Source organism: Nyctibius grandis, chromosome Z, assembly GCF_013368605.1.
Source record: "Nyctibius grandis isolate bNycGra1 chromosome Z, bNycGra1.pri, whole genome shotgun sequence".
Classification (NCBI taxonomy): domain Eukaryota; kingdom Metazoa; phylum Chordata; class Aves; order Nyctibiiformes; family Nyctibiidae; genus Nyctibius; species Nyctibius grandis.
In genome coordinates, this window is record NC_090695.1 from 84,039,057 (window position 1) to 84,064,305 (window position 25,249).

Consider the following 25,249-nt stretch of genomic DNA (forward strand, 5'->3'; position numbering starts at 1 on the left):
ACGTGCTTAGTTTTTCTGGAAAAAATGAGAAAATAAATGCATAGACAAATCCAAGTAATACAACAGTTTGTTGACTTTAAAACATATAGACAATACAGAAGATACTTTTCTTTTGTCAGGTTTAGATCCAATGTGTGGTGAAGGTTTTGGTTGAGATTTGTTTGGGCTTTTTTGTGTTGTTGGGGTTATGTTGTTCTATGTACATGTGAGCTCTTAGATTTGTTTTATACGTGCTGCATACTTAGTACAGTATATTCATTTTGGCTCCAAATTTACTTCCAGGAGCAGATCCAAATAAGCTCAATTTCTTGTTATTTTGCTCTTTCTTGTTCCCTCCTGTAAAGCTAGTTGCTAAACCTCACCTTTTTTGCAGTTATTCTGGGCTATGATATGTTCTCTGATACCTTCTGGTTTTGGCATAAAGGAACATTCTCTATCTACTAAAAAGAAAGATGTTTATCTTTCTTTTTTTTTTTTAAACAATTTTTCTTTTAACAATATCAAAGGTTTCCTTCGGGTTCTTCTGGTTTGTTCACCAGCTTTCCTAATGCAGCCGAGGACACAGTTTTTCCAAGAACTCTCTTCCTCATAGCTTTCATAGCAGTGGTTCTCCTCACTAAGAGATACCAAGGGTGTTAACCAAACCTCTGCTGTAGGCACCAGAGTACAATATTTAACTTGATGCACTCTGAGTCTGCTACTTCTGTCACAGGGTCCAACCGGCTGTGATGAATTCTTACAAAAGTGAAACTTATTTATTTACTTCTTACAACTTAGATAAGTCAAAATTTTTCGGTCAACCCATTATCTTTTTGCTTTGGCAATACAGAATAATTTAATCTTGTTTCATAGTAATTCTAGGCATGGGTGTTGCAGGATCTAAATACAGTTTCTTTCATTCCTTTGTTTCCCTGAATGTTTTACCTTTAGTAGGTTTGCTCTAACAGCATAAATTATATGTTACACACATCTAAATTCTGCACTCAGTGACAGAGAGTAAGTAAATATATCCATCGATTTTGCTGATTCACAGTGATGTCAATGACAAGAAGATATTAAACCAACACAGGAATACTATGGTGTTTTCTGAGGTGTAGAGCAAATTTGCAATATTGGTGGGTTTGTCTGTTATGGACAAAGCAGATAAAGAAGGCAGGTTTATGAGTGCCTTCGCAAACTTCCCTTCTGTCAGGGGAATTGTGGAGTTAACTTGGCTTAGATGTAAGGCAGAGGAGCTTTATGGTTGCTTTAACTTATGCCAAATGGAGAGCCACACTAAAAACCTTTCCCCCTATCCAGGATTGCGGAGGGCTGCAGAGTGTACGGTTTTACTGGACAAAAGGATACAGCTGGAGACAACAGAGGAGATTTTGGGCACCCAAGCCCACCGTCAGGTTTGAAAGAGCTGCTTGGCATAGTTTGCTCGGGCTGATTAATTCCCAGCACCATTTCTGTACCACCAAAGGGCAAGAGTGTGAGCGTACATTTGAATATCTCTGTATTCATAACCAGCACAATTGCTTTTTAGTTGCAAATTATGCTGCATAATAAATACATGTTATTTTTAACAAATCCACTAATATTGGTCCATATAGGTAGGGATGTCCTTTTATTAATAGAAAAGAGTAGGTCTTAACTGGATATCACGCTGTCCCTAACCCAAACGACTATTTCAAAAGAGCAGCCTGCCATTCAGTGTTTATTGTGATAACAGCTTTTAACTTTCCTGCCGCTTCCTGAAAACAATTCCCCACTGTTTATGCAAGCTGCAGGGGGAAAAACAGAGAGACCCACCAAGCAGCAGTTTGCACCGGTCTCCATTTAGCTGTCCAGCGGTAACGGCTGAGAAAACTTCTCACGAGAGCACCATTTACAAACACGTGGTTTGGTGAGTGCACTGTGTCAAGCACATTGTTCCAATCTACAGAGCAGCATCGTCCTGCGAGGACTGGGTGAGCTCTCTGCAGCACAGAGAGCACAGGGGAGAAAAGAAACCACACAGCCGGGAGCGAGGGGAGAGGGAAGGAAAAATGGATCTGAGAGGGACAAAGTGTTCCCTTCTCAGAAGGCTTGAGCAAAACTCTGCAGTGATGCCCACCAGTGGGAAAAAAAAAGAAAAGAAACAGAAGAGTTTGGAAAGTGGCAGACAAAGAGTTGTCCTCTCTCCCCATCTTGCATCTGGTGTGAGGCAGGAGGAAGAGGTGGAGGATGTCAGTGTAATAATCACAAGAGGAGGATGTAACTGTGATCATCCCAAGAGGAAGACGTCAGTGTGATCATCCCTGCTTTGCTCTGTGTTCTTCAGTGATGGATCTTGCTATAGCCTCATCTTAGTATGAACCACGTTCACTGTGCACACTCAAAGCCAGCTGAAGATCAGCCAAGTTACTGTAGCTCTTGCACCCGTCTCAAAGGGTGTTGTAGGCCATGCTCAACTTCTAGTTCAACAAGGCTTTTGCCTTTTTATGTGCATGAGGATGTCTACAAAATATCCCCACCCCAATCCATTTATTATCCATTAGTATAGGAAGGCAGCGGTTCTCTTACAACACAGAGTAGCACTGACAGTATTTTCCTGATCAGATTTTCTGTCTAACCTTGATCCTACTTGAGGATAAGAACACGTTTTCAGATTTGTTGATGAAAGTTTCCCCTAGCCCAGAATCACCTTTCCATGGAAATTTCCCTTAGCCCCAGCCAGAATCACCTTTCCATCACCTTCTGATTTCTCCGGAGGAACCACAAGGAGCACACTCTGGGCTGTCTCCTTCAACAGATCTTTGCTGGAAGTTGTGACATTTTTACACCTGAGGCTGCCAGGTGGCATGCACCATTCTACAATTCCTTTTTTTACTGTATTCAAGGAATATTTTTGCCTTAGGGGAATGGGCCCAGTTGGTTTTCAGTACAGTTTCTTCTGGGAGAGCGCTAGCAGGCACCAAGGCACCCACTACCTCTGCAATTAGAGTCAGCTCATGGGACAAATATTGCCTTAGCAAAGGGAAACGTGTCTGTGCAAGGAAGGCAGGGGCATGTATGCTTTTTGATTATTTCTGTTCCAGGATTGCTCTGTATTTCTTTAAGTAAAGCTAGCAACATGAAGCCACTGGGCTGCACATAATTAATTTTAAAAATATGAGGGCACTGAGTTCATGTGTAAAATAGTAATAGTGATTGTTTCTTACTGAGCATTATGTATAACCCTCAGCATTACAGAAACATCAGCTAGCTAAAATACCTTGTGTCTAAAATACGTTGTTTACTGCTGAAATGCCGGTAAAGAAGAAAGCTAGAAAAGTCTTCTTAGAAACCATTCATTAACAGTTGTGTTGATCATGTTTGCAGTCACTGCAAATAATAAAACGTTCATCTTTGGGAACAAAGAAGAAAGGCAGTTCCTAGAAAACAGAAGATTTTTCTGAGAAAACAGTGATTCAGAGAAGACTTTAGAGAACATTGTAAATATTTGCCTGGAAATGTGCTCCAAGCGTCAATCTGTGGAAACAGAGGTAGTGCAATCTTTGCATAACAAAAGGAAAGGCAAGCAAAACTAGCAGAAACAATAGTAATGCCACCTAGCTGCCAGCCGGGGCTTTTCACGGTAGGCTTCAAAACACAAAAGGAGTAAGAATTAGAATGGAGCAAATACTAAATATTTTTTTGTTCTGTTGAAATGGAACCATGCAACATAAATCAGGGTGGAAAAAATAAATTCAGGATAAATGGAACATGTTATTATGCCAAAATGAAGAGTTTAATAAAATGAAATATTTTATTTTAAAGTATTATAATGCTTCTATTTTGCAGTCAAGCTTGAATGAAAATGTCCTTTTCAAACGCAGAGTTTCATTTGGTAACTTTACAGGGCAATCCATAAAATTTTTCCATTTCCCTCGTGACATTTTCAAAAGAATTGGCCAAGAGTGCATTTCTCACGGACCAGCAGGTCAGACCATGTTCAAGACTGCTTCTCTTTGTTCCCACAAATGTAACTGCATTTCCCTTCCCAGTGCCCTCAGGAGCCAGGAAAAATTTATTTTCTCTGTACACAGCTTCATTGCCATTTTATTCCGCCCTTCTCCAGCAGCTGGTGGGGTGGATGGTCCCTGGCAGAGGGCAGAGCTCCCACATGCTGTGAGCCATCCTTTCGGCATCTCCTGCTTCGCCTGCATGCACAGAGCTAAAGGAGATGTTAGATTTGAGGGCTAAGAGGAAATTCCCTCAAAACCAGCATGCATTTGGAGGATTTATATCTCCCTCCAGCGCAAGGGACTGCTCAACTCATCCATTCCTTCTTTTGGAGAGGCCTTTGGGGTTTGGGGGTGTCTCAGCTGGCTCGCATTCCCCACCCACAATGGGCAATAGTTTAGTACCTTGTATTAGTGATCAGGCTGAAAAACTCCAGCCCAAGTTAATGTGCTCCATTTAGAAGACACTAGACGAAATTTAAAACCTGTGAGGTCAGACTGCGTGATCTGACCTGCTTGTCCCTTCTGGCCACAAGACCCCACCGCATAGCCAGGGTTTAGCAGGAATACACTCCACTTACCAGCACGTAAAATACAGTTACACGATATCCATTGTTTCAAACAGAATATGCCTTCCTAAGGACCCCATTCGACCCTAATTGGAAACAACAGGAGTCTGTGCTTTTGGATAAAAGGCCCTCATACATTAGTAATAAATCTAATAAAAGAAATTGATTAGTTCCTCAGCAGCGGCCAGACCTCAGGGCAGATGATGGTGCTCTCGGTGCTGGCAAGGAGCTAAGCTGCACAATGTACTCATGACCGCAACAGCCACGGCTCATACGAAACCATCTGTACGTGGCACAGAGCCCCTGCTTAGCACTTTTTTGACCATATCTAGAATGAATAGTTGCTGTGCCTACGCATCTTCAACATGATTCCAGGATTATGAGAAGCTCTCTCATCTTTAGGAGGTGCCAAAGGTCACACATGTACAACGCTAAGAAGAAGACATGAAATTGCATCACCTTTTTATGTGGAAAGGAGACATTTTGTGCTAACAAGGGAAGAATTGCCCTGTATTTTGCTACTACCTGCAATAATATGTCATACATAACAGAGACGTTTCTGGCTTTGAATGCAATAATGCACGCCTTGGCTCCTGGTACATTTTGTATCTGTGCAAGCAATTATTGCAAGCATACTAGGAGATATTTTGACTGCTAATAAAATTCAAAATTCTCAGCAAGATTAACTCAGAATGTGCTTGATTTCTTGCAAGGAATTTGTAAGGAAACCATCATCTAAAGTAAAATCTGTGAAATTAAGGTGATAAGTGTCTGGGGCTCTATTCCTCTAGTTTGATGGATACTCATTTAAAAATGCAGTGTCAGGACCTGGCACTGTGCATTATTATATTGACATTCTGTTATGGGCATGATGGGCAGGCCAAAGCATTTTGTCAGCCAGCCTCCCTGCACTCTGGGGAGATCTCTACACTGTCTCACTTTTAGCCCTAGTCCTCTGATTGTCTGTGCTATATAAGCATTATCTCACTCCTGACATCCAGTTTGCAGTTAACGAATTCATTCCCAGTGCAATAAAACTGCACCATAGGGGAGTTTTACAGTTTGTTGGCTCAGGGACCATCGTTAACCCTGGCTTGGATAACAGAGTCAATTTAGGCAGTACCCACCATTCAACCTAGAACATTACAATGCGTTTTGTTGTCAGAATGCTATGAAGATTTCAAGGTGGTAAAGAAAATTAAATTTTCAGATTGATGTGGGATTCAGAACAGAATTACAACCTAACAGAAAATGCAAGCTTTGAAAAAAAACAGCAGAGGGAAGTTCTTTTGCATATGTTGGAGCTAAGAATAAGACCTCCATCTGGGCCAGTCTTCAGTAATGGTCATTGCTGCATTTTGAATTTTACAAGAAATACCCTAGATGTCACTTGCAAGGATATTGTGAGGAATAAGTCTTTTAACTTCCATTCTAATTACTGCGCTGTTACTCATTCAAATCCTTTTGTACCCTAAAATTTCTCGTGATATTCATGATCAAAAGGAAGTGAGTGCATTTTTAAAACCTGCAGAGCTGTCCAGAACTGGTAGCATGAATGGATGGCTTGTAAGTAGTATTTGTTTTATACTAGGTCTGTTTATTGTTATAGCGATGTAATTCTGCAATAATGATACCATTGAAATTACAAACTGAAAAGACAAATTTAAAATGGCCAAATTCTACAATGAGTATTCCTTTTCCATTTGAATTTCTCTGTCTTTAATTTCTCCATTCCACTGCCAGGTCTCTGCAATCCTGTATCTGGAATTACTAACTTTCAAAATTTTTAATTCATACTGTTACGCTAAATGAGGAAGTTCTCCCATTTCCATATTTATGAAAACAGAATACTTCTAGATAACTTGTTTTACATCATTGGCTCATTGTATTCATGTGAGTTTGACATAATAAACAAATTTAGATCTGATTCACCAATTCAAATCAATAATAAATTCCCTGACATCAATGGGGACAACAAATGTGAGAAGATTTGATGAAGAAACCATGGATCACATCTGAATGCACTTCCAACTACTGTGTGCAGTTATGTTGTCTGGAATGAAAAAAGACCAAGAGCTGATAATTGCATTCATGTCTGACTTCATTCTTCCTGTCCAAAGTATTTAAATCAGTGCACATTCCTCTCTGCTCATGATTTCTAGTTTATAGACCAGCTGATTGCATGGTGGACTTGAAATTCTGATATGCTCTGACTGGATAAAAATCAATAAATTCTTTGGCCCAATAAACTCACACTGTGGAATTATGAAAACAGTACGCACATCTGGGTAAACTCTTGGGTGAAATTACTTGCTCACAAGGCATATTTTTCATCTGGAGCACCTATACTCACCAAGAAGCCAAGTCCAGGATTGGAATACCAGGAGTACTGTAAACGAGGACTGGTTCAAAGCTCATAAAACCACTGTTTTATATTACTGATTTAAGTGGGATTTATATCAGGGACTTAATTACTTGAGAAAGTTTCCACAGCATAGCGTTATGAATTATTGCATTTAATATTTTCATGGCATTGTCAATATATATGGTGATGTACAACAAGTGAACTGCCCTAAGTGATTCATAAATCTGTTAATTTATAAGTGATTAAGTTAAACAAATGCACAGTGGAAAAATAAAAAGATTATTAGTGTCTCAGAGAAAACATTATTGTTTCGATCCTTGCCCTGTATTTCAATCCCTGCAGTATTTTATTTGTGGTGTGCCTTACTATGTAAGATAGAGGGTGAAAGAGCACAATTGCCTTATACTGTGATGGACCTGTCCTGTGGAGAAGTTTTTTTCTAAAAGCCAAGAAATCACTTGTCAATGTCAGGTCACCCATCCCCAGTGTGACATTTGCATTGTGAGTCGAAGCACAGCGCGGGGGATGACAAAACAGTATCGCACACTCGGATCCCATAACTGAACGTGAACAAATGTAATACTCAAGTTTAGCTTTCATGATGATATAAAAGATACCTCACCCATGAAAGGGGATTATTATCTCTGGTATAGAAGCGTGACCCCTCATTAAAATATCCATGGTCAAGTCCATCTCTTCCAGTGAGAGCTTCTTTTTACTCTGCGGCATTGTTTTAGTTGTCAAAGCCCACATTTTAGTTTGAATCAGACTGTGGGAATTATAAGTGAATCCGGTCAAATTCTCATGGAACTTTTGCTAGCTCTGTTTTGTCCTGTAATGCAGCATTGTACTGATTGCTAACGTTACGTTGCAGAAGTTAGTATTTCTTAGGCTTTTATTTATGGTGAAATCAGCCAAGCTTTTATTGTATTGCAAAAAATTTTTTTCAAATCTGCTAACTAAAGAAGAAACACTATTTCTAAAGCAGATCAAAGCACAAGATAAAGATCCTTTTTTTGGTCTTATTATTTTATAAAAAACCAGAATGTTAAAGACACATTTTGATTTAAAATTGTAAATCTTGAGTTATTGCACAATCATTGTCTAATAATTATTCAGATCTTGTGCCCCTTATTTGATCTGTAGCAGAACATTTACACTTAACTGAGCAAAGTTATCTGTACATTGGGAATTTATTAAATAGCATGAAAAAGTCAGCCAGTAATGCATGGAGATACTAAGCCCTTTGCTATCTGCAGCATTTGGCGTGAAAAGATGCACCTTATCTTAGCTACCCCCAATTAGTTAATGTCAACTGTGTAGTGATGATCAATACTGTGGATATTTCAATTAAACAAGGGTGGCTGCTTCCTATAGACAGTGATGCTGGACTCTTGCTCAAGCAACCTTTCATCTGGTTTTCAGAGGCTTCTCTTTTTTCCAGTCTCACTAGAAATCAGGGAGTAATTCAAACGAGGGTAGGTAAACCTTTTAACTGCCTACAAACATCAGTGTGCAACAGACCCTGCTTGAAAAAGAAAATTAAATGGGGCCAGAGAATAGCCAGTACATGTACTTATGCTTAACCGTCAGCTAGCTCCAGTAAAAAAGGAGGTCCCATTGAAAGGGTCATGGTGACTGATTATTGAAAGAAGTGCATGGAAAGGCACTGGCCTAGGAGTTCTTTTTTAGGAATAGAAATCTGAGGGGATGACAGGAGACACATGGGAGAAGTTTGGGGTGGATTTAATTCACGTATTTGCTTTACAAACAAGCAGAATCTCTATTTCCATGAGTAAACACCCATCAGATGTTTCCAAGAGCTGGAAAGAATGCAAAGGCAGAAAATAGTTCAAGAAGACAGTAAGATGTCTGGAGAGGCAAACAACATATATGGTCTTGGTGTCCCTGAGCAGGATGCTAGCATGGGAGGCGGTGCTGGGTGAGCTCAGGTGCTGCAAAAGGGAATGGACAATGACATTTCTGCAGCCTAAATGTCACCTACTCACCAAAGAAGCAGCATAAATTATAGTATCTGAACTTTCTACCCACTCTTCAGTTTTCTTTGGGTAAATATATTCCCTGATATCTTGTCACATGTCTTCCAAGATACGTACTCTTCCACATGATGACGGATTTTATGCTGATGAGTTGTTCAGTCTGTGTAGGTAGATGCTTTATGTATGTGTGAATAAGTTATAGTGACTTTCAAAGGCATAGTAACCAAAAAAATACATGTTTCTTGTAATGCTCCACAAAGCACCCTTTGGCAAAAGAACACATTAATTCAATACGGTCTGAGGTATTATTTGTAAAAATACATAATTTCCCATATTGGATACTACCTCCAGTTAGCTTCCCCTTGGCCAGTAATATAAAAACACTTCACTTTTCTCCGTTTGTAATTTACTTTTGTATACATTCTTCCTCTGCTTCAGCTGAGGGGAATTTAACATTTATGTTCTAAGTTCTTCCACGAAGCCTAACCCCTTGATTCATATACGTTCTGACAACATACTTCAAGTGCTTTATTTTAATAAGGACAGTTTTCATTACACTGTTTGGGATTTGGTGGGAGAAACACACTTGGAGAGTTGTCTGCCACTTAAAAATGTAGCTAAAAGCCTTTAAGGTCCTGTTTCTTGGACCATAAAACTTGTCTGTGATGATTGAAATGAGAATTCTGTTTGACCTTTTGTGACTTAATTTCACGCTTGATTTCCACTGCTGCCACTACTTTACCTCAGAGACGGTAGCTGTGTCCCTCCGATGGAGGGGGTGCTGGATAGAGACGTGAGTGTCTGTTCTGCGTCCGACCTCTCCTTCTGCCTAAACCAATTACTCACTTTTGATGCAGAACTGACCTTTTAATCTCAAAATAAAAATGAACATTAGTTTTCAACCCCCTTCTATTGGAGTCCCTTTCTAATGTGGCCATATATGGTACAACAACTGTGTACTTTTCATTTATTCTTAAAATACCTTTCCCTCTAGTTTTTAATGGTGGAATATTTGCAGCCAATAAATGTATATTTAGCATAATTTAAAATCACTATTGATCTACTGGATACTGCTGTAAACGTTGCTCCTGCTACTCTGGTTTCACTCATGTAAACAGAGCAATAACTCACGTCCTGGTCCATCCAACACATACCTGTAATCAGTACCATCTGCCACCATATGCTCTAGTAAACCATCGCTGCTTGTCCTTTTAAACGATTGCTTCTTGTCCTTGTCCTTTATCTAGTTCAGTCATAGCTGAAACAATAACGAACACTTAAAAAAACAGACACATTACGAGCTTGCAGATTAGTAGTGCAATGCCAATGCCTTTTCCAAATCTAGGGCAAGAGATCTAGTTTCTCCAGACCTGCAGAAGAAGAAAGTTTTCTGATTTTGAGCTGAGAGCTGTGATGCAGAGGGCAGTGCTATAATATCACGACCAGCAGTGTGGAAATCATTAGCAAGGGTCACCGTAGGTCCGATGGCATTTCAATCTTCTGGACCTTCAGTTTTTGACATTTATGCAGGGAGGTGGCCATGACTGATTCTTTGTGATGGGGTATGCCATGTACTCAATCGCTTCATCAGACATGCTATCAAATAGCCTTCCACAAATAACAAGCATATAGGGTCATGTTAATCAGGACTCAACTTCAATTTTCAGTCAAACAGTCTCTACAGAAAAACAGGCTCCTCCTGTACACTTTCATGCTTTGCTTTTGCATGAGCAATACCAGTTGGAATTAAACATTATTTTATTCATAAATAAAATCATAAATAAGTTAAAAAGTCTAAGAACATTAAGTGTGTGAATGTTTTCCTACCACAGGTAGCACAAGTAGACTGAAAGTAAAATAGGCAAAGTGAACTGAAAGCCACTAGAAGAAGGTGGAAAAGAGATAGGACAATGAAATGTTGCCTACATGTTTCAAAATACATGGCTGTTTGAAAATAAACACGTATACCTCATTTTTAGAACTTGTGGCACAGGTTCTGGAGATGAACGCCTCCAGATTCTCTACCAGCATGATTTTGGACATGCCATGCAGATGGGCCTAATGTGGGTAGCACAGCCGCCTTATTGTAACTGTCTTCTTAGTAGGCACAATGTCATCGTAACAAATTAGTCTGCTAAAGCATGCGTGCACACATCTGACATGCACATTAATGGATGAACTTCTGTCCAGGAAGTCAAGTTGCATCCTAAATTGAAGTCCCTCAAAAATGCCTGACCAGGGCAATTTTGAACTCCCCAGTAGATTAGATTCTATCTGGATGAGGAGACTCGGAAGAAAGGAAAGGAGACCATTTTTATAAATATGTCCCTTGCAAATTGGAAATTAGCAGAAGTGTTTCCACAGCTCATGAGTTTCCTGTTAGCTCAGCTGGTGAGAGCATGCAAACTTGGGACCTCCCATGGGCTCCACACCGTGGAAACCCATCTGACTTCTGCTTAGTCAAAATCCACGGGATTATCTTTTAAATCATTTAAGCACAACTGATTCCTTGTGTATCAAATAGTAAGACGATTACTTAAATCAGCAGGGCAATTTCTGGTGATGCATCACTTCCAAAGTGCCTGAAAGCTCATTGGTATGGTGAACCATATTCACCTTGCAGATAGATTTTTTTTTTAAAAAAAAGGAGGAATAATATAGTTCAGGCTCAGCAGAGGAATACCAGATGCACACAGATGCTCGGTGGCAGGTGTACAGCAAGGATCAGGACGAGCACCAGGAAGAAAGCAGCAGCAATCATCCGTTCAACAGCTCGGTCATTCATTTGGAGCTCTCAGCTCTACTCAGAGCTCCTCAAGGCAGACTTCGCCCTGCTCATCAGCAGTGGTGATAATGATACTTCATACAGACGAAAATCCAATTATAGAAATAAAAATCACAGGCCTAACAAACCATATTTAATCTTATGGGCTATTATTACCTCCTTTTTCTCATCTCTCATTTACATGTAGTCTAATTAGAATATAAGGTCTTCCTGGGTTGGACCTACATTAAAATCCTGTCCCCAATGAGACAACATTAGCATGAGATTCATATTGAACAAAATGCAATTAGAACGCTTATTAATTAAGTCACCAGTGTGTTTCACTTTGGCATGATGAATTATCTTGGACAGTACCATTTCATTTCATTTAAAAATTGGCATATATATAGAAATACTACCTACAGTATCCTTTAAATCTCCACTAATGTGCCTGGGAAAAGGTACTGAGCAACAATATATTTCATTTGTCTGTACAGAAATCCTAACAAGTCCGCTGGTCTTTACAGGACTAATGAAGCTGAATATATCTTCTCTCACTGTCATACCAGTTCTGTATTGCTGTCCTGCTTAGACTACTGTCTTACTATTAAAAAAGTAAAAATAATATAGCTGTAATTTTAGAACAAATTAAATCATATTCTTTCTTTATATTTCTTTCCCTAGCATGGCACATCTATGAAACATTTTTAAGGAACTGACTTTTCATTTTACAAACAGCCAGCACATCCTATCAGAAATTTCCCAGATTAGGGTTTGAGATAAGCAAAAAATTACTGAGGTAAAATGAAAGAACATTTCCTTTCTGTTACACTCAGATTCAAAGCTGCCAATAAGAATGTATTTCACTGAGCAAAACACATCTTTATTATGAAAGAAGGTAGAATGGGATGACAGAGATAAAAGGATGCATTTTCAAATGCTGCCTCTTCTAATGCAGCTTTGGTGTTCGGTTTTATTACTTTAAGACTTTAAATGAGTTCCAGGGTCACAGATACATCAGAAAATAAGGAAAGTGCTGAGGAGGTCTGGAGGTAACAGTAAGGGCAAACTCTGAAAATGAAAACGTCACTTGCAATATTTCCATAGTGCCAGGAGCTGACTTTTCACACCATTCAAGATATGAAAGGTGATACTCAAAGCCTTAACTAAAGCTGAACATCTAACAAGCTTTAACCCAAGAGCCAAAACAATCCCCATCCCAGAAGAGTGTCTAGAATGTCCTGAGCAAGGACAAGTCACTGCTTTTCATTCCTCACGCCTGGAAGACAGAAAACGTGTAACTCCCACGGGTGCAGAACTCATCGGATTTCAGGACAGCAAATCTAAACACCAAGTAGAAACCTTCACACAGGTGGATACGCTCTTTTCCTGATGTGTCAGACCTCTTGATCCTCTCAGTTCTCAGGTGTGCTCCATGCAACCTTGCTTATTGGCGAGGGACTTTTTTCCTGACTCCAGCAGGGCACAGTCTGCCATTATTTGAATAGTCTGGAGAATGTGCTGTGGACCACAGGTAATAGTTGAGATATCCCAGTATACCTATCGTGTAATTTAATGATTCTTTGGATAAAGTTAACTTGTTGTTAACCAGTTATCTGGAAGCAATTATTAACTTAAGACAGGCTAATACAAAAGCCACATGAATATTTGCATTGTATGATACACAATATAAATATGTTTATAATTATTTACAACATATAAAAACCCAATGTGGTTACAAAAGTTCATAGAAACACAGGCAAGAAACAGAAGAAAAAGCATGCTTCAGCTGCTTACACCAAATTCATTTGAAAGATTCTTGCTAATGAATGCAACCTGAGATGAAAGCACATGAAAACCCGCTTCCCAGCTAAGGAGCCTGTTAAATACACATTCCCAGCAAGGCAGATGGACAGAGGGAACATAGTCCCTAGAGAATCAGAAGAACAAAAGAGAATATCCCTATTGAAGCTGTGCTGGCTTCCAAGAGAAGTCCTTTCACATGGATCAGGCAAGGAAATGGATCAGGCTCTCTGACATGTGCAGAGGTAGTGGAAAGTGCCTCTAAAACCTGGGGATCACTCTGAGATGATTAAAATGAAAATGCAAAATACCACCACTACTACCACCACCACCACATCAACACCAACAGCAAAACATTATGGCAAAGACCCACCAGAGAGCCAACTCTTAACAGAGAATCATTTCAAATGGGAATACGTGCTTAAGGATACACCAGTTAGCCTCCTGCCCATTTATGGGAAACAGAGATACATAACAAAAGAAAAGAACCTTGGTGAACTTTTATAAACAACTCTCTGGCTTTAATCTAATTTTTTGGCTCTTGAGCACAAAAGCATTACCTCTTCAGTTCCCTTAACAAACTTCAGAGAACAAAGAGGGGTCATTGACTTATGTGGTTATATAGTCACTTTCTACAGTCTCTGCTGTGTCTGAAGAAACGAGAAAAATCACAAACTGGATCATACAGAACAACTTCATTCTCTATGTGGCATTGATCACTTGAGAGTCTATTGCCTGGCTGACATGCGATCTTTCCTTGGTTTATTACAGTCTCTGCATTTCTCCCTACTGGGCACATCAGTAACAGGGTACAAGATCCTGCTTCCAGTGGGAATTAGATGTCAAGACAGAGTTAGACTTTAATGTGTTCTAACACTTTCAAATATAGAGAAGACGACCACAAAAACCACAAGCGCTACAGCAAAGAAAAGAGCCTGTTTACAAGGTCAAAGCAAAGAGCAGCTCAGTGAGTGGAACGGCCTCTCAGCTTGAATTACTCTGGGAACGGACCACAAGCCCTGTTGTGAGCATTCAGGATGGATATCAGGTGTCTTTCCAGCCCTCCATCTCAAGGTTACCTGACCATTCCTATTTGCTGGAGCCCTCATTTAATTGGTCACAGAGAACAGCCCCGGAGGAACTTCCTGCAGCCCTTCCACCCAAGTTTCCCTCAAAAACCCCAAACAGCCAGCACAGGAAGACAGAAACAGACAGGCATTTGTTGACAAAACAATGCCTTAGTTTGCTCCTGATGTGGACTGGAAAAAGAAAAAAAAATGTACCTAGAAGTAGTATTTCTGAAAGGCTACTTTATCCTTCTCATGCTGTCAGCCAGACCCCATCATGACGTGGCCTGGCAAACACCGATCATCTTGAGCATCGCAGACCTTTTGGCAAGTTCTAACAATGGTGTCTTCATGTAATTCCCAGTTTGGAAAGAATTTGAATATTTGGCAAGTTGTTAGGTCAGACCCTTGGAGCTGAAAAGAAGTAGTGTGAAGATCAGACAGCCACATTAATGCAGACAATGCAAGTAAGCCTGAGAAAATTTCCACTAGTATGATACTACGGTTAAGACAGTACCACCTCTGGAAAATCTTCGCATTAATTAAGTAACGCTACACCATTGCTGTCTCCCACAAGTGTCTGCTTCTGACAACTCTAAATCTTTGGTGTTAGTCTGCTCATGGTCATTGAATGCCTCTTGATGCTTGTGCAAGGCACAGACGTTTGCACAGCTTCAATACAATGACATGATCAAAAGAACATTAAGTGACAAAATAAGTAGTCCAGATAATAGCCTCTGGCAATCCTAGGTGTGCGTGTGTCAGCTGAAGCCCTTGAAATGCAAGATTTCTGCAGATCCTCTATGTAGCTCATGCATTACCACAGATAGCGGTGGATGCTTAATGATTTTTCCCAGTTTTCAAGGTCACAGTGTCATCCTACATATTTTAAGCTTTTAATTGAAAAAGTGTTCAGCAGGAGGCACTTCAGCATTCTTCCTCTCTCATGCAACCAACAAGGCATACAAACAAAGCCTTTGTGACTGAAGACTAACCCCAGTGATTTGGACACAGAGTACATGACATGTGGTTAGACTAAACAAATATCTTTTGGAAAACATCCACGCTAAGCTTAACATCCCAAATGACAGAGAATCTTCCAAAAGCCATGGCAAGCTACTTCAATGGTGAAAATCTGTTATCACAAAAATATCTCTCTGCAAAAAGATTAGAAAAGTATCCTTTTCATTTAATTTTTTTCTATCTTCACCTTTTAACTATGGGATATTGTTACGCACTTGAATGCTTACAAAAGGACTTAAAGACCCTAATTATAAGCTGCGGGCAAACTGCCTTCTAAATTTCTCTTTGATGAGATAAATGGGTGAATTTATCAGTGTAAGATTTTTTTAATGGACCTCAAATCATTCTCATGATTATGCCTTTCTCTTGTCACTTCTTCTTTTGTAAATATCCCATTTTTAAAATAAAAATTCTTTTATTCTACTCATCTTGTGCATGGTCTGCATACCCCACCTACTTTAGAGTATCAGTTCTTTGCTTCTGCTGAGTTAAAATTCTTTCTTTGTGACACTGACAGTGGCTAGTTTCACAGACAAATCTGGATCAAAAAGTGCTGTTATCTGCCCAGACTGAAAAGATCAGACAAAATCTGTATTATTTTACTTTTATCTTGATTATAGCTAACAGCATAATGATGTAACCTTAGTTCTTAGCCTATTAGCACAATTCTTAGTTAGCACAGGTTGCAAAACGTACCTGAGACACTGGGCAAATGCTTTGGCTGTTAGTCTGAACTTGCATAGCCACTCCCCAGGCAGTAAAAAATTAACTAAAGCTTGCTTGGACATAACTCTGAGTGAAAAGCAGGCAAATCCTTAATGGCAAATGTTGTCTTACAAATTTTTTTTCTTTTTTTTCCTCAGAAGTGTCCCTTTTTCAGCGTACTTATCATATTTTTCATTTTTAAGCTGGCATATTAGAAAACTTGTTCACGAAACTTTTCATGCATGAACAAGGCAAACAATGGAAAGATGCATGAATACCAAGTTGCCATAAAAAGAGGCCTTAATGTTGAAATATCATGGGTGTCTGTGGACTACTCATGAGAAAATCCTGACCATCCCTAGCATCTCTGGGAGCTATTGCTATGTCGATTGCTGTTACCTTCTCCAGGTTAAAAAGTGTTCGCTTGGGTGAAGAAATAGGACAGAAAATTAAAGAATGGCTTTGTTTAGGTAGCATTTCTATTTACTTTGAGGGGAAATTTTATACAATGAGACAGTGAAACATGACTTTATGGATTATGTCATGTTCTATGAAGTCATCAGTGCCATTGAAGATATTGGAGGTGTAGTAAAATAATACATGGAAACCTATCTTGAAAAACTTCTGTGGCTGAATAAACTCCAAATGTTAGCTTTTCATACCATCTCAGACCAGTATGTGCTGAAACATTTGGCAGATAGAAAGCAGAATCTTGTTGCAGCTGGTGATATCCTTTGATGAGATCAAGCTTCAGAAACACAATGGTGCCATTCAGTGTAGGAATTATGTCATTTACTGTTGGTGAGATACAGTGGTCTCTTGGCAGTGATCTTTCTTTATCCCCTTTGCAGGAGTTTTTGGAGCCATGCAAATTCAACCCCTCCTACAAAGCAATCTCTCAATTTCCTAAGACCCATGTAAAAGAGATTTCATAAGAGTCCTGTCCCACACCTCCATCTTCCGCTGTCCCATCCTGCTGCCAGCACTGGCGAGGGATTTACTGCTGTTAATTTCCATCAACAATTTCTTCATCTGCAGGTAAAAACTCCTTATCACAGCAAAATGAGACTCTATGTGTCTTGGCTTCTCTGTCTGCGTCATGGTTTTTATACGCTTACTGTCAAGATTGTCTTCCCAATTGCTGGTCTGGCCACGGCAGCCTAAATCTTTAGGTTGAACTTTCCTCTTTTGAGTTCTTTTTTTAGTTAGCACTATGTTGATCAAAGTAGTGTTTGATATTAACATCAGAAGTGAATGTGTTTTAAGCTGTTTTTATAACCTTCTTTCAAGAAGGAAGCCATATGAAGAAACTAAGTTTTTCTTACACGAGGACAGTTATTCGTGCTACAGTATTTTCACTAAAATACAAAGTGGATTCATTGCTAATGTTAAACCATCTTGCTTGAACGTAGTTTGAATACCTAAATAGGGACCAATCAGTGTCATGACAGACTGATTAACACATGTGACAACAAGGCAAGACATTACCTTAAGGTAAGAGGGTATACAGGTAATTTTATTATTTCAAGCAGGCTGTGTCTAATGACCTTTCTTCTAGGGGGCTGAGGGAATTGGATAACGAATCTTCTGAATCTTATGTTCTCAGAAAATCCACAGTCCTCGGGCAAAGCACCAGAAGAGGTGAAAAGGACAAACACAACTCTTTAAAAGGGAAGAGGGTATAGGAAAGGATATATATACATCCTGACTGTAGTTTCTGGAAATATACCAGAATAAATAGACATACTACTTGTACCACCTGGATGTCAGAAAAAAATATTAATAAACAGGCAACAGATTTGTCTAGAAGAAAGCAAGATAAATCAAATAAACTAGTTTTTGTCATGATTCCATGAACCTTGTTACTCTTCGAAAAATTATGACTATATCATGACTTAGTGATAGCATTTGACGCCACTTCATACAACATTCTTATAAGCAAACTCTAGAAGAAAATGCTGTGAACTGCTTGAAAACTCTCATATATGTTGATCCTGAAGAGTTTTTAATCATTCCTCCTGTTAAACTGAAAGAACCTCTCAAGTAAGATCTAACATGTGTTTTTCAATATTTTATTAATTTGATTGTAATTATTTTCATTTGGTTGCAAGTATTTTCCTTAAAAAATGGATGAAGGAATAAAGTATGCATATTAAATCTGCACACAATAATCCTCAAGTACCTATTGGTGAAAAGGAGTAGACTGAAAATGATCTTGACATTTTGAAAGAAAAAAATAGGGCTGAGAGCCATACTTTCCTTTGGCAGGAATGATCAGCTGCACCAATACAGGTATGGAGCTTGTGGTTGGAGAGAAAAGAGTCTGGGAATGGATGGTGGCTCACACGTTTAACATGCTGTTAACATGCTGTTAACATGCTGTTACATGGTATCCTGGGATGCCTAAAAAAGACTTGCATCCTGAAAAACAAGTGAAATAGTCCTGCTGCTCTACTGGTATGACCTCAATTGGATTTTTGCACCCAGTTTTTTGCACAGAACTTCAAGAAGTGGCTCAACTGAAGAGAAACGAGGAGGGAAAAAAGAACAACGTTCTAGAACATACAACTTGCAAGGAATGACTGAAATTCTGAAGAATTTCTTTGAAATATTCCTTTGACATAATATCTTGGGAAAGGCCAAGACTCAGGAAGATCTGGAGATGAAACACCATGAATTTTCTTTTGAGCTCGTCACTGAAGAAGTGAAAGGTCAAGATCACAATCTCCATGTGGTGCTACACCCAAAGGAAAAGTTACATGTTTTTTATTGTGGGCATGCGCTCGATGCTTGCCTTGTAGGTAGTAACCAGTAGCTTTTCAGAGTTTTAACATCATCACATGCATACTACTCTGACTTGTAATTATTATATAGATCATTATTTTTACATGACAAAAATTTTTAATAATAAGAACATTGATATTTATTAATCAATGGGCATGAATATATTCTCATAATTCAATATCAAGGAATTAATTAGGAAAACATATATGGAATATATATACATCTATAACTATGCTTTTTCCTTTTTTTTCCCTTTTTTTCAGTTTCTCTTAGCATTCTGCTGTGAAACTTGCACTCTTTCTTCCTTGGCATATTCCCCTCTTTGATACATCATGCTCAGAGCAACTTGTTAGCCCAAACCCAAGCAGAGGTAGCCAGGCAACACTATATCAGGCAATCAGTCATTTAGATGACCTGTCCCAACAAAGACTACAAGTTTTGAACACACATCCTCGCATGTTTCTGCAATCTTCCATTTCATGGAGCAACACCTTAGTTTCATTTTCATGTTTCCAGCCTCTGGAATTCAGTGGGTAGATTCAGGTGCCCACACATAGGTATCTAACACCTAAAGGTATTCAAAAGTGTATGCACCTCCACAAATATCCCAGCTGTCCTCCAGCTATGCTCCAAAGAGGGTAGGCCTCCCATAGGTCCTTTTGTGTATTTGACAGCCTCAAACAAAGGCCTCCGACCCCCAGAGGTGTCTAAAACTGTATTGGAGAGATAGATAGGATTAGGCACTTGAATGATACCCAGTGTCTCATACTCTGTGTGCTTGCCACAGATTTTCAGTAAAATAATGGTTTTATTCAAGTCTCGTAATTTTATTTACACCTCATAATAAAAACAAATCCATGATCATTTAATGAAGTCTTGATTATATACATTGTCATTTGTAATAAAGGTATCATAATAGCACAGAGCAAAGCCACACTTAACACCTTTCATGAAAATCACTGTCATGCAAGAGCGATATTTCACCAGCTGTTCATATTCCTCCAGTCCGCAGCATTTGGGTGGCACAGGGCAAGGTTGTACAGATACATGAGCCAGCATTGAAGAATTAGTGCAGATGCAGAAAGCTGTGTACTGCTCTACCCTAGGTTTATGACCTGCTTCTCTCACGCTACGGCATTTGCTTCTCCTGATGCTGAGCCAGCACACTTGTGGCTGGTGCAAACACCTCTTACAGCACAGACCACCAAGCCACATCAGCATAAAGAAAGTCTCTGAACTCCAGCTTCCCGCTGTCTGCAAATCTCTGCCTTGCTCATATGCATGCTGGGCAACTACGAGTAAGTGGTTTTAATTTGAAGAAAATATTGCTCAACAGATTACAGGCTCCTCCTCTCTCAGCATTACATGTTTGGTGCATCTATTACATTTAATTACACTCCTATTCGTATACTCTTCTACTTGGGCTCAACAAATTTTTTTGTGCTCCAACATATTGAGTGATTCCATCCTCTGCCACAGGCTATAGAAATATTGCAAACAGCATCATGAGGAGGAGAAGTCACCACAGGGCACTCTTTCACCCACATGGGCAAGTGAGGGTTCACCATAGCTGAGCATTTCACTCCTCATCCCTTTGTTTTTCTGCAGCAGTGCAGCAGTGTCAGAACCATGACAATAATGAGCTAGGCTACACCTGGCACAGGACACATCCCTCTCAGAAGCGTAGTGAGATTCAAAGATGCATCAGAGTTTGCAGTGGGAGTAGTGCAACCATACCTTATCCTTTTCCTGGACCGCACTGGAAAGAAAATGAAATGCCATCAGTCACTACAGAATAAGAAGGAACTGCTCTAGGTTATCTCCTCCTTGATTCTGTTCAATGCAAAGACAATGCTCTATGGCACAGAAGACAGTACCATAAATAACTTTTTGGCTGAAGTCACCAAGAATTATCTATACTTTAAAGATTTTAAAAATGACATGTACACACCTAAGTCATGTCCAGATGGGGACACTAAAGAAAATGATCATTCAAGGTGATATTATCCAAGGGTCTGCAGTGAGGACACCTTTAAAGTTATTAACATCTTCCTCGAATGACATGTAAGTGCTCTCCTTCCTCTGCTCCTTGTGAGTGCTGCGATCCTAGAGTAATTGTGTGTAACACCCCCTGGAGTAAGGGCCTCAATTCATTGACTTTCCTTTTCTCTTGTAGGATTTTAGGTTACACAGACATCTAAACACTCATTTAACATCTACAATTTTTCTTAGTATTATATCCCTTAACATTATAAGGTTGGTAAGCCCTCACAATTATATAAATAAAGCTAAGACCCTGAGGCTCAGTGTTACGTTCTCAAGAACATACAAGCACCCTCTAGTTCTTTGTAGGATGGGTTGCAAATATCTGCTCTTTTGTTCTTAGTCTTCCAGTTGACAACCACTGAATTAATTCCCATGGTTCATTATCTTGACTGAATAATAGCTGTTGATTTTAAGAGTGCAGAAGTTCTTCCACAATATCCTCTAAAATTGCAGGTCAGGTTACTCTGCTATTCAGGCTCTGCACATCTGATCCCCAAGAGAGATCAGCAAAGAAACCTTTCACCCTCGTACCACAAATCATTCTTCCAGGTCCTTCAGCAAATAACATGATTTGATTTATAGCAATGAAGCATATCAGGAGGGGAATCAGAGGTAAGAATTGTCAACAGTAGATATTGCCACACTAGAAGCCACTAATTGCATAGCGGTAAATCTGCTTTTAGAAGTTCGTCGCAGCTCTCAGTAACTCCACAGGTTGCTGAGTAGCAATGGTAGTTGTACATAGCAACTACTTTTCCTGTTTAAACAAACCACAAGTGCCCAGAGACTGTATCAATAAATCACAGATGAGAATTGGAACTTCATTCAAGGTGCTATTTCACATTCACAGCCAGCTTTTACTTGGCCTTTCATTTATTTTTTTGCTAATATTTATTTCTCCTTACTTTCAATTTGGTCAATTTCTTTATTTGGTTTCCCACACAGGTGTCTCTCATACCTCTGCCAAAAAGCCTAGCAAAAATGTTATTTTTCCATTTACGTTAAAACAACACTAAACAAGGCCCACAGTTGTGTGTGTATTTGCTAACCACCTTGAGCAAAAAGGCAATTTATGGGTTTGATTTTGTCTTTATTTTTCAGTGCCATATTTTCCACTAATGCATTCACTACACTGTTAGTATTTTTTAGTACATTATTATATTTTTACCTATTTAACGAGTATAGAAATGAACAAGACTTGGATTTGCTGATGTTTGGCTGAGACCTTCTTTTAGAAAAAAAATGTTCCATGCTTTGCCATTTATTTGTGTCATTTTTTTTACCATAGTTTCTACACAGTTTCTCTGTTATGAAATAAGAGTCCATCTTTCTTAACCATAGAGACTATCTGTGATAATAAGTACAGGCACTGTGCATCTTTGTTTACCACTGAAAATTTTCTTGTGTCTGAATCCATAGTCCTCAGTTTTAATAAAAAACTTTGAATTCATTCTCTGATATTTCTATGCTTACCTGTTTGATTCCATAATAAAAATGTGCTAATAGTCATATTGGTGGTTACAAAAAAAGGAAAAAGAGAAAGAGAGAGAAAGAAGGAGCCAAACAAAGGAACACTTTGTCCTAATACCGTAGATAATTCTGTCGATTTTATCAGGTTGATAATAATAAAATAAATCAGAGAAGAATCAGAGACAATACTGTCCAACACTTGTAAATAGTGAGCAATAGTATACACGTACCAACTTATGTTTTCTTTTTTATTCTCTATGTGAAAGTGTTCTGCGTAACTGGCATTCTTCAATACTGTTCTGGGGACTTCACACCTGGTCCTCCTTCCTCATTCTCCAAAGTATAGAAAACATGTTCCACCTTCTGCTGTTCTGTTCCACCTTCTGGGGTCCTCTGAGCCACAGCAAAGTGCATTGCTGGCAGTGAGCTCCCAGTATTAGTTGCTACTGTTACCTGAAAAGGTGGATGGAAAGCCTGTGGAGCTTAAGTCTAGAAGAACATATGTGAACTATGAACTCAAACAGTTTGCTTATCCATTCGGTCAAAGACATGGTGGGGTGACAGCTTGGCAAGGAATGAGCCTCTGCCTAAAGGGATGTAGGTTTGAGCTGAGGTCTCAGAATGCAAATGGCCTCCGCCTGCAGAGTCACTCAGAGATGACTCACTCTGCAATAGCATCCTTACAAATAATCAACCTCCATCCTGCTCATCTTCTCGCTCTGGACACACCTGGCTCCAACTCTAGGAAGATGAAAGCCGCCTGGACAGCCTTCCTGGACAGCTGAGTCCTCAGCATGACAGAAGTCCAACAGGTAAATACCCTGCTGAAGCTGATGTTCAGTCTCTCCACGAAGCTGGGAAATGCTGTATGTTCTCAGAAGAAGAGAAGGGGGCACTGCGCATGTGAGTGAAGAACCAAAAAGAAAGTGGTATCACAGGAGACAAACAATGCGATGGTCTTTTCATCTCAGCAGTGCAGGCAAAGCTGCCCCCAGTCCCAGGGGAATGGGAGATCAGACCCTCGCTGCTGGCAGGTATCGACAAGATGAAAGGCAAATGGAGCAGCAGCTGAAACAACAGGAGCAGTGGAAGCAGGAGAGAAGGGAGGGGAAATGAAAACGTGGAACAGCAGCTGCTAAAGCAGAGAGAAACAATTCGGGCTTTATTTCCTGAACATTGGGATTTGAATTTTCCTCTCAGTAAACAGCATTTTTGGGAACAGGAATGAGCAATGTTCTGAGAAACTGTTTCAACATGAGGTATGTCAGGAACTAAAAGGTTTGAAGTACCATCCTACATACAGCTCTTTCTTAGTTGTAGGTCCTGTATACCCCCAGGTCTGGTTTTGCGACATTCACTATCCAATAAATCAGAGCACACAGCACACAGACAGCACACGCAGTATCTTTACCTTTTTGGACTCATGGTTTTGACGACATGTTGTCTCTGACGCTATTGGTGCTGTAACTGAACTTTTGAAAATATAATGTCAGCTTTCTAGTATCAAGTTGGTTTAACCCATCATTGGTGTCCAAGCAAAGCGCTTGTGAATGCTGCCCACTTGAAAATTGTTAATGGTATTTCAGTAAAGCGTTTGACACAGTCTCCCACAGCATCCTCGCAGCTAAACTGGGGAAATGTGGTCTGGATGATCGGGTAGTGAGGTGGATTGTGAACTGGCTGAAGGAAAGAAGCCAGAGAGTGGTGGTCAATGGGACAGAGTCCAGTTGGAGGTCTGTGTCTAGCGGAGTCCCTCAAGGGTCGGTTCTGGGACCAGTTCTATTCAATATATTCATTAATGACTTGGATGAGGGAATAGAGTGCGCTGTCAGCAAGTTCGCTGATGACACCAAACTGGGAGGAGCGGCTGACACACCGGAAGGCTGCGCAGCCATTCAGAGGGACCTGGACAGGCTGGAGAGTTGGGCGGGGAGAAATTTAATGAACTATAACGAGGGCAAGTGTAGAGTCCTGCATCTGGGCAAGAACAACCCCATGTATGAGTACAAGTTGGGGTCAGACCTGTTGGAGACCAGCGTAGGGGAAAGGGACCTGGGGGTCCTAGTGAACAGCAGGATGACCATGAGCCAGCAGTGTGCCCTTGTGGCCAAGAAGGCCAATGGCATCCTGGGCTGTATTAGAAGGGGTGTGGTTAGCAGGTCGAGAGAGGTTCTCCTCCCCCTCTACTCTGCCCTGGTGAGGCCGCATCTGGAATATTGTGTCCAGTTCTGGGCCCCTCAGTTCAAGAAGGACAGCGAACTGCTAGAGAGAGTCCAGTGCAGAGCCACAAAGATAATGAAGGGAGTGGAACATCTCCCTTATGAGGAGAGGCTGAAGGAGCTGGGTCTCTTTAGCTTGGAGAAGAGGAGACTGAGGGGTGACCTCATTCATGTTTCTAAATATGTAAAGGGCAAGTGTCATGAGGATGGAGCCAGGCTCTTCTCAGTGACATCCCTTGACAGGACAAGGGGCAATGGGTGCAAGCTGGAACACAGGAGGTTCCACATAAATATGAGGAAAAACTTCTTTACGGTGAGGGTGACCGAACACTGGCACAGGCTGCCTAGAGAGGTTGTGGAGTCTCCTTCTCTGGAGACATTCAAAACCCACCTGGACGCGTTCCTGTGTGATATGGTCTAGGCAATCCTGCTCCGGCAGGGGGATTGGACTAGATGATCTTTCGAG